The sequence below is a fragment of the Coptis chinensis genome, chromosome 9, assembly GCF_015680905.1.
Source record: "Coptis chinensis isolate HL-2020 chromosome 9, ASM1568090v1, whole genome shotgun sequence".
In the NCBI taxonomy this organism is placed as follows: domain Eukaryota; kingdom Viridiplantae; phylum Streptophyta; class Magnoliopsida; order Ranunculales; family Ranunculaceae; genus Coptis; species Coptis chinensis.
This window is the reverse complement of record NC_141464.1, coordinates 43110820-43125697: the sequence shown is the minus strand read 5'-3', so window position 1 is coordinate 43125697 and position 14878 is coordinate 43110820.

The following is a 14878-nucleotide window of genomic DNA, read 5'->3' as shown; positions in this document are numbered from 1 at the left end:
AAGTCCTTAAGCACGGTGTCCCGGACCTCGCCAAAACCGGGAGAGGCGGTTGGGAGGCTCAATGGCTTCAGTTCCAAGTCCGGTTGCCCGTCCTTTGATCCTTCGTTCGGTTCTCCTTCGGTCGGTGACATAGGCGGCAACCAAAAAAAAAAATTTGGTTCTGAATGATTCCCACACCTGATACTTATAGTGGTTTATAACGATGGTGCTTTGAGGCGAATTGAGGTACCTGACCTCTGCTCAAGTGGAAGTGGTGAACTACGTTCAGTGTCTTCAGTACACTACTCATAATGCTTTCTCCCCAAGGTTGCTACACATTGACAATTGTTGCCGGATTTGCTTCAGGTTACTTACATTGTTATAAGGTCACTTACATTTCCATTATATACAATTAATAAGGAATATGTGACCTGTCAATGAGTTTGTTCTTTTCGCGATTTCTTCTTCAATTTTTTTTTTTCTTTAGAGGTTCATAGATGTAAGGTGCGTGAATCAGACATTTGGTATGGCAGGAGTGTGAACGGATAAAATGTTATAAACCTAGAAGCACTACTCTAATTCAGTTTTTCCTTTTTGTCCTAGAACTTTGACATGTTCGCTTAGTTATTTCTTTTTATTTCTACCATCCTTTCTTTCATCTGTCGAATATCCAATTTCTTTTTTTTTTAGGACAGAAAAATTTGCAACATATTTAATATTGTTCATAATTGAGTAGCAGGGACAACTAAGTTGGTAGATACAAAGGCCAGTTGATTAAGGTACGGTGTCGAACTCATTGCAAAACTTTAGTCTACCAATCTCACTGGCAGTGTTAAGGATTTTGGAGGACCCGATGGATTCCATTTGGGATTCATGGCAAGGAAACAAAGGACAGAGGCATCAATTGGATGCAATATTAGAGTTTTCTATACCAGTTCCAACAATTTTTTTTTATGAAGACCACTAGCATTTTTCACAGTACACCAGTCTGTATTATGGATGTTTCTATAATCAAATTGTTTCTATAATCATCTAGGCATATAATAGTGAGTATGCACAATGGGTCAGGCTTTTAATGCCTGTCCACTCCTTCGCTATGCACTCTACACCTGTTGCTAACTACTCATTACACTTAATTTGACTCTCAAAGAACCAACATTCCATTGCATTATGTTAATCAAGTGGAAGCCCAAAACCTGCCAAAGTACTGCATGTTGAGTTGGGTGATAATAACATTTTCAGAATGGGGACCAATAACCAATGCAAGAATTGATCAAAGGACTATGCGACTAATGACAGGATGAAACATATGTAATTTAACGTCGCGACTAGCATCCATAATTTCTTCCGTTTGTCGCCTCTATACAAACAATTTGAAAAAATCATCACTCCATCATTTGAATCATTCAATCTCCATATACATGAAATAAGATCCACATTATATTGAAAGCTTTTAAATGGTAATCTAGCCATATAGACATATTCCAGAAAGCTTTTATTTACACATTCAATTCACTCCACATATTATTTCCGACTTAATAGATCTATAGAACAAATATTAACAGTGTCCAATGTATTTTTTTCTTATTGTTTCTCAATATACTCGTTTCTAAATATATAAAAAAAAATGACATTTATTAGCTAGCTACAATTTCTTTCTTTGTCCAAGCTACCTGTTTGTTTAAGCCGACAAAGAAAAAATAACAGATGGATTCACTATATCATTTTGAAGACAATGATAAAAAAAAAAGGTTATTCTTCTTGCATTTTTTTTGAGATATTTTATTCTCGAGTGTAGAATAGCAATTATGTCGCACAACATGATATAATATTTTTATATCTTACAGGTAACACACTCATATGAATCCAACAATATTCCTCAATCACAAATAAATGCTCGACAAAATAATTACACAACCAGTAGCACCAAGGTTAACTTCATCAACATAATACCTATATTTTTGGTAAATTAGTTTGTGGCATATGCAGTTATGCACTAATAATTATATATTGACTAAATTACAGGCGGTTAAATACCTCTTCGAGTATATTTATTCGCAACATGGAAGAACAACAAAAATCGAATTGAACAAAGAACACAACTAACGTGTTTCTTATTTACATGTTATATAATCGACCTGTATTAATTTAAAACATGTTACATAATCCTTTTTTTTTTCTTTTTTTTTCGATCCATTCAAACATATGTAATTTGTTACTATTCTAATTTACATAAGTTCATGCCTTTAATTTTTTACACCCTCATTTTCTTTTCTAGCACGTGCAACGCACGTGCCCATTTACTAGTATTAACTAAAGTAATTAAATATAGATGAATCAAATATAGATAAAGAATTAGGGGAATTTGATTCCACCTTGAATTCAACTCAATAACTTAGCATAGATTGTTGTAATCCAATTCTTACATTCTTATGAAAAGAATTGGTCGTTCTAAACCCTAATCATTCATGGCAATCTCTACCAACTAATAACTAGCATGTAAGGAAGTTCTACCCATTCCCATGGCGAATCAACTCCCTTCTAGAGTGGAATAGACTCTTACAACGATTCTACACTACACAATCAAGTTTTCATCAAGGCTTCATCAAACCCCTCTAATGGAGGTTTAGCTTTGATTCATCAAACTATCATTTCCTAATGAAATTAAACTAGACATCATATAAAGGTTCTAACTTTACTAAATTTAACTAACAATAATTCAAATCTAAATTAATAACTAAGAAATCATTAACAACTAAGAATCGAAATTAGATCTAAACAATTTTAAATAACAAAATCAAAATTACGAAGAACTAACTATTTTATTGATCTAATGAATAATAAACAATGATTCAAATAACTAAATTAATAATCTACTTTGTTCTAAACTAATTACTTGAACATAAAACTAGATCTAAAACAAGATATGAAAAACTAATTAATAAACTAATTAAAAATTATCAAAACTAGATCTAGAACTATCTCTAATGGCTACCTTCTATCTAATCTAAGTATCTCTTCAGAGCTAAGTCTTGTGTGTGTAAATAGAGGAGACCATATCCACATTTTCGTGCATGGGCTGAGGAGCCATGTTTTGGGCCGGAAAATCGAGCCCAAAACCCAATCTCTTCAGTCCACAAGGCCCTTTTCAGCTGGATCTGACTTCAGCAGGCTTTTCGTCCACTTCTGCTCCTCTTATTGGGTCAAGGCTTGGACCATTGGAAAGCTCTTTCCGAGTCGGTTGTTTTGACATAAGGTAGGCCCAATTCCGAGGCATGAGTCCAACGATACGGTCTTCAGAAGTTCTGCTGACTTTTGTGTGTTGTTTCTGCCCGCGTTGACTCTGACTTTTCAACTTCTAACCGGGCTTTACAAAGGCGTTTTCTCCTTGAATCTTGGCCTTTAATCACAGAACTTCTAAGCAACCAACCCTTGCTCCTTTATCTCACCAAAGTGGCACATTTCTGCACATAATTGACTTCAACGCCTGAAATACATAAAAGCACGTAATCAGCATTAACTCTTATTTATTACTCGCATAATTGGTCTAAAAATATTATTGTTAAGGGGTTAAAACTATAGTTTTGGGCTCTTATCAAACCACCCCTAAACAGCATTTTGCTTGTCCTCAAGCAAATATGAGAAATTAGCATAAGTGACAAAAAATGGAGTTCAACTAATCTCATTTCGCCGAGTGCGATTGCATTGACCATATGCAACAAAGCCTTAAATCACTAGGAATTCCCCAGTGGACGAGTTATAGCCTCGTGAGAGTTTTCCAGTGAAGGTACTCACAAACTTCGTCTATACTACAACGACTAAGAAATAAAACTATTGTTTCCTTCTTTATGCTCCCAATTATCTATATATCTCACTAGCAATTAAATAAGAATAATCCAGTCGAAACCTAAGCTAATATATGCATAATAAGCAATCATCTACGAATAAACATATATACAATGAGTAATACTATGAAATGCACTAGCAGGTCCGTTTTCGAAAACTCGGAATAACGTTCTTAAGTAGGTCCTCACATAAATGTCAAGACAAAAACCACTCTAATTTTTCCACTCAAGTTTTGCTACTCCAGTGTGCAGTGGGCACACTTTACCTTACAATCTCAATGACACACAAGGAAGCCGGAGTCAATCAAACACATCTGCCACTTACTATCACACTAACATATTCCTAATTGAGTTAGAGGTCTTTATTAGGTGATGCGGGGATTAGGAGATGGTTTAAGAAGGAATAGGAGATGGTTTAAGAAGGAAGGAAATGGATATTCAAAAAGAACAAGTCTGAGATAATAGAGTCTTTATATTATGTAACTAGAGAAAACCTTGTTCTTTACTTTTGCTTCTACACTTTGTTTCCATCATTAGCCATATTTTTTTTTCTTTTTCCTTGGCTTTTGACTCCCTTGATTCTATTTTTGGAGTTCTAACTCTTATTTTATTTTTATTTTTATTTATTTTTATTTTTTTATTTGGATGGAAACTTTATTTTCTTATCTGAAGCAACTAACTAATTCTTGATTTCAAAGGTCTTTTTCTTTTCTATTCTTCATCTCTATTCTCAGACTCATTCAAAGAATGGGTAGGTTGATTTTTTTTTTATTTTGTTTTGTTTTGTTTTGTAACAGGGTAAAGGATTTGCGGTTTATGAAAAGCTAAATAAAGGTTCAGAGGGGCGACTAGCGGAAAATAATTCATAGGTTTGAATTTCTGGCTATATCGATCCAAAAAGGGCCTAAATTCTCACTTAGGATATGGTATAGTGATTAAGCAAGTGGACGTGTGATTTCTCTATCCGGATTTTACTTCTCCTTTGTGTCATTTCTCTAATGTTTCACTCATATAAGGCTTTAGGCTATATTCTCACAGGATTTGTAGAATAAGTACTCTAGCCTAGGTTTCAGAAACTTACTGCCAAATAATCAAAGATACTCATGTAATATATATTTATAGATAGATGCAAAGATTATTACCTACATATTAACCTAAGTTTCTACAAATTATTCTAATGCAAAAGCTACGTGAGACTTCTAGATTATTCAGAGCATAGAGAAAGAAAACAATACCAATATTCCTAAGTGTATAGCATAACTTTTTATTTATTTATTTTTGAAATTTTTGAATTTTTAACTAGAAAACAAGTACATATTATACATATCTATATCCTAACAGATGCCTTAATTACGCGTGTTTCTATGCCCCCCCCCCCCCCCAAACAAGAAGCATGCTTTGTCCTCAAAGTATTTAAATAAATAGGGTAGAGAAATACCATAGAAATGCGTAAAATTCTGGAACATCTGCAAAACAAGATTAAAACATACTAATATAGAAAAAGAAGAACATACGCAACTCTATATGAGTTCCACCCGTTATGGGGTTAATAAGAAATAAATTGCTTGGGAAATAAGCAGACACTAACTGAAACTAAAAACTTACCTTAACTCCCGCATCTAAGCATTATCCTCCTCATCATTTATACATAAATGAGGTTCTTTCGCATCCTGCCACGCCATGATGATTTGCCAGGCTTCACGCCACTTATCGTCTACTATAGCTAACATGTCAAGCGCCACTTGGTCGGATGGGGTTTAAGGTATAACCTGATGAAGTTGTATCCTCCATCCTTGCTAAATCATTGCACGGAACGATCGAATAATACAATTGGTGGGTCTCACAATGTCGACCCCAACCCAATCTGTGAAACGGGCACAAAAAATAGGGAAGAAGCATAGTATAATACGACAAATTAAAACAGGCATAAGAAGGTACTTATGCCTCTTGCTATGGGCTCGGGCTAAACTAGACATTAGGATCTGGGGAATATCATAGAGTGTACGTCCCCCAGCTAAAGCAAGGAAAATATCACAAGTTTCGTCATTCACAGAAGAATAACACCATTCCCCTCTAATGTTTAGCATGATCCAAAACATAACAGTGCCCACGTTCATAAACAGGCTACCAAGGGCGACGATATAATCCCCTTGGTTCTCTATCCTAAAGATTCACCCCAGTAATGCTCATGCAAATCCTCATAGTTATACATGTATATATTATCTACCAAATAGGCCCATGAGTCTTGTATTTCAGCGGGCATAGCAAGTCCAAGAACAAAGTCTAGCAAGAACCTCGAAATTTCCATCGGTCCATCCCCGATGGTGATGGAGAACACTTGTTCTCCATCTGGTCTATAAAAGAACTTACAATTATCATAAAAATAAGATGTAAGTGCAGGAGAATAAAGTTCATCAGGACTTACCAATAGGGGCTCCCAGCCTACTAAAATGATCACTTCACAAAACCACGCACCATAGGTGTTACTTTGGAACAAGTCTTCACAAGACTGTTCCGGTATGATACGAGAGGATGTCATCACCAAACTACTCGCTGGAACAGCTGTAAATGATCCTAGAACAACCCACAAAAAATTGGAATTTTTCATGCCCAAGGTGGTCGTATGGCTGGGTCGCTTCGACTGCGATACTGGGGTAGGGGGTGGGGCGCTTTAGTGAATTTCGAGTTCCAGCACTTAGAAGAGGCGACTCACTTTTGCCTAAGATGGCGGTCGCTTCGGGATGAAAATTTTGACTGACAGTGCCTAATATCTTTTAGGTTGTATTTAGCATAGTAACTTCCTAACTCATTGAAATTTCATCCTACTATAATAACTAATCATAGCCATGCCAATATCGGCAACATTCCCAACAATCATTGCAAAATTATTTCTAAAATTGTTAATCATATCAAAACCATGCTAAAAGAAATAATACCACCCCCAAACAATTTGGGAAGGTGGGATTAACACTAAAATCAACGCATAATTTGAAAAGAATCAAATTAAATTCAAATCGAAATTCAAATTCAATTAACTACCGAATTCAAATTTAACTACTAAATTTAACAACTTAACATCCAATCTACTAAAAACAACATCAAAACAACAAACAACAAGAAATCTAGCTACGAGATGAGGAAGGGATAAGAATAGGAAGCTGAGTGATCAAAAATGGAAAAACCAAACACCCCACCCCCAAACAAATTTTATAGAACAGAGTTTAGAAAATTTGTTTTAAAACATGGGTCTTTGAACAAGAAAGTATCTCTAATGGCTATCTTCTATCTAATCTAAGTATCTTTTCAGAGCTAAGTCTTGTGTGTGTAAATGGAGGAGACCAGATCCACATTTTCGTGCATGGGCTGAAGAGCCATGTTTTCCACAGGGCCCTTTTCAGTTAGATCTGACTTCAGTAGGCTTTTCGTCTACTTTTGCTTCTCTAATTGGGTCAAGGCTTAGACCATTCGAAAGTTCTTTCCGAGCCGGTCGTTTTGACATAAGGTAGGCCCAATTCCAAGGACTAAGTCCAAAGATACGGTCTTCGGAAGTTCTGCTGACTTTTGTGTGATGTTTCTGCCCGCGTTGACTCTGACTTTTCAACTTCTGACAGGGCTTTACAAAGGCTTTTTCTCCTTGAATCTTGGCATTTAATCACAGAACTTCTAAGCAACCAACCCTTGCTCCTTTATCTTGCCAAAGTAGCACATTTCTACACATAATTGACTTCAATGCCTGAAATACATAAAAGCACGTAATCAGCATTAACTCTTATTTATTACTCGCAAAATTGGTCTAAAAGTATTATTGTTAAGGGGTTAAAACTACAGTTTTAGGCTTTTATCAGTTCCAGACTCAAATCAGTGTCTCCAGTCACTGCTTTGCCTCTGATCGGAACTCCCAGGAGTTGGGAAACATCGTCCAACGTGATTGTCATCTCCCCCCATGACATATGAAAGGTATTGGTCTCTGAATGCCACCTGTCTACAAACACAGAGACCAACACAGGATCTTGATGCCTATATACACCGAATACTATAGCACATAAGCCGGTCCTTTGAAACTCCTCATGAAAATTTGAGCAGTCTGAACACTCTTCGACGATATCCCATTGTACCAACTTGGTAATTAGGTGCCCATTGCACTTCAAAGCTCCTCAATCTGCCTAAAACAACAAAAACTTAGTATTAATGTATGCACAAGGTTTTATAATAAAAAACTTAAATACTAATAGATACTATATGATATCACCTGCCCCTCCCAAACATCGTGAGCCACGTGCACTGCATAATCATACAAAAGATTTGACCCATAAGGGCCACCTCCATAATTTCTTCTCTGGAACTCCAAGTCATTCTTAGACTTTCTCACAATAGCCGATGGAGGTACAGGGGCTACCTCGACATCGTTCTCCTCCTCCTCACCCTCCTCTTCCTCCTCCTCACCTTCCTCTTCATCCTCCCCCTCCTCTCCATTATCAACACCTTCTTCGTCATCTTCTTCACCACCATCATCATCATCATCATCATCATCATCATCATCATCATCATCAGCTACAACTATAGTCTTTCCACGATCCATATTTACATCTTCTTCATCTAAATCTACATCTTCATTTAAATCTACATTAAAATCACTATCCATATCACTATTGCTTACATCACTCGGAACACTTCCATTTATTCTCTTTTTCTTTTCTAATTCTACACCACTTACAACTACATTGATGGGATCATCCGCTTTTCGATCCCCTACGGACTGATGCAGAGGTGTTATTTTTCCTTTCTCTCTTTTTCTCAAAGCCTCACATGACCTGAACTACTACTCCCCCCACTTAATAACTTCTTTGCACCTGTGTAGAAAGTTTTCTCTACATTCTTCACATTCTTTGTTCGAGGCATTGCTACAGAATAAATAGGAAAAAAAACAAATATTAGTACATATAACAAAAGTTGAATCAAAACTAAATGAATATTAACAACTCATGTTGTATTCTTGGATCATTTAGACATTAGACATCTAGCAGTCAGAATCCACAAAAATGAGCAAACAAAGTCATTAATCAGGTAAGGATATATGAAAAGTAAAAAGTTTAATGTGTATTTTTCTCTTGTAGGGGTATGTATATATACTTCCTGGTGCCTAGTGTTTGTTAGGAATCGATCTTAAATTGATACCATGAGAGGAATTATTTCATCTATATTGTTCTCCTGTATAGGTCTATATATACATGAAAATCTTGGGATACAAGCTACATAAATATGTAAATCAGCAAATTATGTTGCATAATGGATTATATTTCTCAAAAATCAAAACCAGAAACAAAACAAAACAAGTGTCCAGGCAATAAGTACTATAAGAGATTTCGAATCGCTTCCATAAACAACAAGATATATTTGCATCATGAAAGCACCACTAAGACTCAGAGACCTTAGAAAAAGCAACGATGTCCAACTATAAATCTTTCGAGAAAAAAACTTATTACTAAATAGAAAAAAGTGCAGCAAAATTAAACTTAGTATAACGTCTCGAGAAAAACAACAACTCAACTTAGCTCTCAAAATTAGTACAAGGTCATCGAAATTAGTACATCCATATTATACTGTGGTATTTAAGGGTAAGGGTACATGTCATACAACTTGCAATGATCTATATATTACATTGACTAAGGTACGGTGATACGAATTCATACAAGTTCACAAACTGAGTAGAGACTAAAATCATGTTTGGTATACTAGTGATGATAAACAGTGCTTAGTACAACATTTTGAAAGGAGACGTGTTCTGTGATATTTTGAAAGGAAGATCACACGAGAACATTGGAAGCTAAACCTATAAAGGTAAAGATGGGAAGGTATAATTGCTCGTTCCTTCTCATTAGACACTAGGACTGGAGAGGATGTGAAATCTCCTCAATCTTGCTTGTAGACTTTGCTTCAACAGGTACATAATCTTTGCCCAACAATGCCGCACAAAGATATTAATAGAAACACAACACAATCTATAATGTCAAATTAGTCTATCAAATTACAAGCAGCAATGCCGCACAAAGATCACAACACTTCATACAAACTTAACATTTCACAAACTACAATGCATAAAAAACTACAATGCATAAAAAAACTCACTCTGAAAGCAAAAAACAAAGGTAACTCAAAACAAATAGAAGAGCTTGAGGTGGTTTTAGATACTCACCGACCACGTAGTAAAACACAGTTTAGTTGATCGACAATCGAATTGGGAGCAATGAGAGCAGTTTCGAATCACAGAGCAATGAGAGCAATGAAGAGAGAGATTATTGATATCAATCAATGGTATCAGTCAATTTGGGCTGAAAGAGACGATGGTTTAGGTTTATCATCAGTCAATTTGGAGGATGAAAGAGACAAACTGACGCAGAGAAATTGGTTTGGGGGCTGAAAGAGACGTACTGAAAAAGAAACTGGTTGGGTGGTGTAACTGGTTTTATCCGGTTTGTTTTGGTTCGGGTTTTGGTGATGGGGTTTGCCCAACACTCAATGTTGTGCCCAACATAATTATAGACCCCAAATTGGGTCGAGGTCTGCCCAACACAAAATGGAGTATGTCAAAAATAGGACCTATTGAAAATCATATCAATAGTGACATAATTTTCAATTTTCAAATGACTTTTAGGGAGTGTTTGTGTTTTGGTTTTTGTAAGTACTTACAATTTACAAACAAAAAATTAGTTTAAGGGAGTCCGTTAAGAATTGTTTGGACTCCAAAGCCAGATGCATAATATATTTAGTTTTTACATCCAAGTTTGACCAAAACCAAAATTCGACACATGTAAACCCACTTTTAGAAGTAATGGACAAGAATACCCTCTTTATTTATTTGCAACTACTGGAAATAGCGAGATTTCCTCCTCCATAATCTCTTAAAATTTTATAAATATTAAAATGCATTTGATTTAATGCATTTTAACTCGATAATTAAGTTATTTGAACTCATCATTTTAAAATAAATAGTCGAGAATTCACTTATAATAACGTACTTTATATTTTAAAATGCATAAAAATGGTGTAAAAACATAAAAATTGCTACGCCTCCCATATTGTATAGGCATTTGACACTAGACCCTAAGCATAAACCCTACATGTCTGAACACTAAACCCAAAATTCTTATAAACTAGACATTAAACCTAAACCCTAAACCTTAAGGCATTAACTCCTAACTCCCTGTAAACTAGGCCCTAAGCCTAAACTCTAAACTACTAGACACTCAACCATAAACCAACTCGTTGCATTTCATAGTAGTTGGTCGAACCCACATCATAATAAAATGTATTTTGTATCTGCATTTTAAAATGCATTGTGCATATGCACTTTAAAATGTGTAAGCAAGTTTATAATGTGGGTCCATATGCATTTTAAAATGTGTTGTGCATCTGCATTTTAAAATATATTAAGTTTATAATGTAGGTGGTTTAATTTTTGTGGTTTTTTGTTTGTGATATACAGTATTAAAATGCAAACCACGTGGTCTACATGTCTGAACACTAAACCCAAAATTCTTATAAACTAGACATTAAACCTAAACCCTAAACCTTAAGGCATTAACTCCTAACTCCCTGTAAACTAGGCCCTAAGCCTAAACTCTAAACTACTAAACACTAAACCATAAACCAACTCGTTGCATTTCATAGTAGTTGGTCGAACCCACATCATAATAAAATGTATTTTGTATCTGCATTTTAAAATGCATTGTGCATATGCACTTTAAAATGTGTAAGCAAGTTTATAATGTGGGTGCATATGCATTTTAAAATGTGTTGTGCATCTGCATTTTAAAATATATTAAGTTTATAATGTAGGTGGTTTAATTTTTGTGGTTTTTTGTTTGTGATATACAGTATTAAAATGCAAACCACGTGGTTATAAGTGAATTCTATTACTTTATTTTTAGTGAAAATATTTGGTAGTTATTTAAAGATAAAAGAGAGAATAAAATGGTTATAAAACTCAATAACTAAATTGTCCACTTCCACAAAATGTGGGTAGTTATAGTCAAAGCCCGAAAATCCTATTTTTTCCTTGTACAAGTAGTTTTCAGTATCTAAAAAAGATAAAAGTAGTAAAATGATCGCATGGTAAAACCTTAAACCAACATGGATTTCCTGTGTGCGCTTTAATATTCGGCCCAAAAGTAGAAAAATAATCAATGACCCGGTCCAACTGGGTACCCATAGCCCAAAATAGTAGTATCCGTTATATTTTTTATTTTGAAATTAGGGTTTAGGGTTTAGCTGAAAGGGAAAAATGTGATCACAACAAGAAATTTATGCCTCCCTTTATGGTACAATCTCTCACTTGAGGTTTAGTTTTGTAATTGGTCATTGTTATTTTGGCTTCTTTTGATGCTTTTATGAATTTGTTAAATTTAGTAATGTTGATTGATAGATGTTTTTTCTCATTTCAAATGATAAAGGTTGAAATACCTTTTGTTGAATTTTTTATTATTTATTTTGAATTTTTGGAGGGGATTTAATCAAACCGGCAATATTATAAAGTGCGTACATATTTCGCTAATTATATGCATTCTTTAGGTATCATTTTAATTGTGTTGTTATGCTTTTATTATGTGGATTTTGGTTCTCATCTTCTTTTGGACTATAAAATGACTGAAGAAGAGCGAGATCAAATCATGAACTGTTATATAGAGGAGGAAAATGTTGGGGATACTGAAGGTAACAACCAAGAAATGGAAACACGGGAAAATGGCACAAAGAAACATTTGTTATGGGAGGTTGAGAAAGTTGAAAAACACAGAGTTTGCTATTTAAGTCGAATTCCCTCACACATGGATCTAACTAAACTTCGACAAATTCTTTCTGTGTGTGGAGATATTCAATGGATCTATCTCACACCTCATGCCCTCAAGGTAATAATTGTGTATAGCTGAAGTTTTGCTTTTGTGTTTAAGTTGTCAGTTGTTTTCATTATACTGTCATAGATTTTTTGAGGCTCTTCCTTTCTTTCTTATATTAGTTTTGTGCTTTGACAATCTATTAAGTTTTCATTTAAGAAAGATTTTGTATCCAACCCCTTATATGGAAACTCTTCTTATAAATATAGTCCTATGGAGTTTTCTTGGTTGGTATCTACTAATATAAGGTGAATATATGTTTCTCTTTGTTGATCCTACATATCAGGGCCTCAGTTACACTGTAAATGAGCAGGTAATTTTTGAGGTCAAGAGTTCTCAGAGGGGTAGGTCTGACTCAATCCCATTGTTCAGTACTAGTGTATTATATCTAATACATTTTTAATCTTTTCTAGAATAAATGGCTCATAAATCACATCAGCATTTTCAGAATTAGAGTGAATATTGGATTGAGGAAATGTATTAACTGTGTTGGTGGGCTCCTGATAACCCGTAAAAATAATAGAATCCTAAATATTAATGTTAACAACACTAATACGTAATCATACCGTTCTTACGTTTAAATCAATTCTTCTTACTCTCAAAACATAATCATGCAATATAATGAGTAAGGATTCGTTCCACTCTTAACTGTCTAGAGTTAAATTGAATTCAACTAATCAAACCTAAAAGGAACAATGGTAAGAGTAATAATTTGATGTGAAATTTCTATACTACCATTCCCAACACAAGAACAATAATAAGAACATGTCATTATGGAATAAGTAATTAACTTTATAAATCTAATAGAACAATAAGAATAAGATATGATTGAATGAATAACAACTATTTTATTTATCTAATGAATGATATTCAATGATTTAAATAACTAATCTAAAACAAAGAATGAAACTAATTAATGGAATGAAAACTAAGTAATTAACTAATCTAGATCTATCTTTTTCTAACCCTAAACTCCATTAACATTAGCTTCCTAACCTAACTACCTCCCTTAACAAAGAGTCAAGCTTTTGTTTTATACTTTCAGATTCAAAATCGTGCATGGGCTTGGAGCCATGTTTTGGGCGGAAAATCGGCCCAAAACCCAATTTCTTTTTAGTCCAAAATGGGCTCTTCAGCTGCAGTTGGCTTCGACAGATGTTTCGTCCACTTTTGCTCCTCTGATTGGGCCAGGGCTTGGACCATTGTAAAGCTCTTTCCGAGTCGGTCGTTTTGACATAAGATACTCCCAATTCCGAGGTCTGAGTCCAAAGATACGCCCGGAAGTTCTCACTGACTTGTGCACTCTTTCTGCCCGTGTTGACTTTTCAGCTTTTGACCGGGCTTTACAAAGGCTTTGTCTCCTTGAATCTTGGCCTTTGTTCACAGAAATCCTTAGCAACCAACCATTGCTCCTTTATCTCACCAAAGTGGCAAAAAAAATGACTTTGAAGCCTGAAACGCATAAAAACACGTAATCAGTATTAACTCTTAATTATTACTCACATAATTGGTCTAAAAGTATGATTGTTACAGGGTTAAAACTACAGTTTTGGGCTCTTATCAAACCACCCCCAAACATCATTTTGCTTGTCCTCAAGCAAAGATGAGAAATTAGAATAAGTGACCAAAAATGGAGTTCTATCTACTCTCGTTTCGCTGAGTGCGATTGTATTGACCATATGCAACAAGGCCTTAAACCACTAGGAATTCCCTAGTGGACGAGTTATAGCCTCGTGAGAGTTTTCCAGTGAAGGTACTCACAAACTTCATCTATACTACAACGACTAAGAAATAAAACTATTGTTTCCTTATTCATGCTCTAAATTAACTATACCTCTCACTAGCAATGCATATAGAGTAATCAAGTCGAAACCTAAGCTAATATATGCATAATAATCAATCATCTACAATAAACATATATACAATGAGTAATACTATGAAATGCCTAGCAGGTTCGTTTCTAAAACTCGGAATAGCGTCCTTAAGTAGGTTCTCACAATAATAGTCAAGATACAACCCTCTGATTTTTCCACTCAAGTTTCGCTACTCCAGTGTGTAGTAGGCACACTTTACCTTACAATCTCAATGACAACAAGGAAGCCAGAGTCGATCAAACACATCTGCCACTTACTATCACACTAACCTATTCCTAATTGAGCTAAAGGT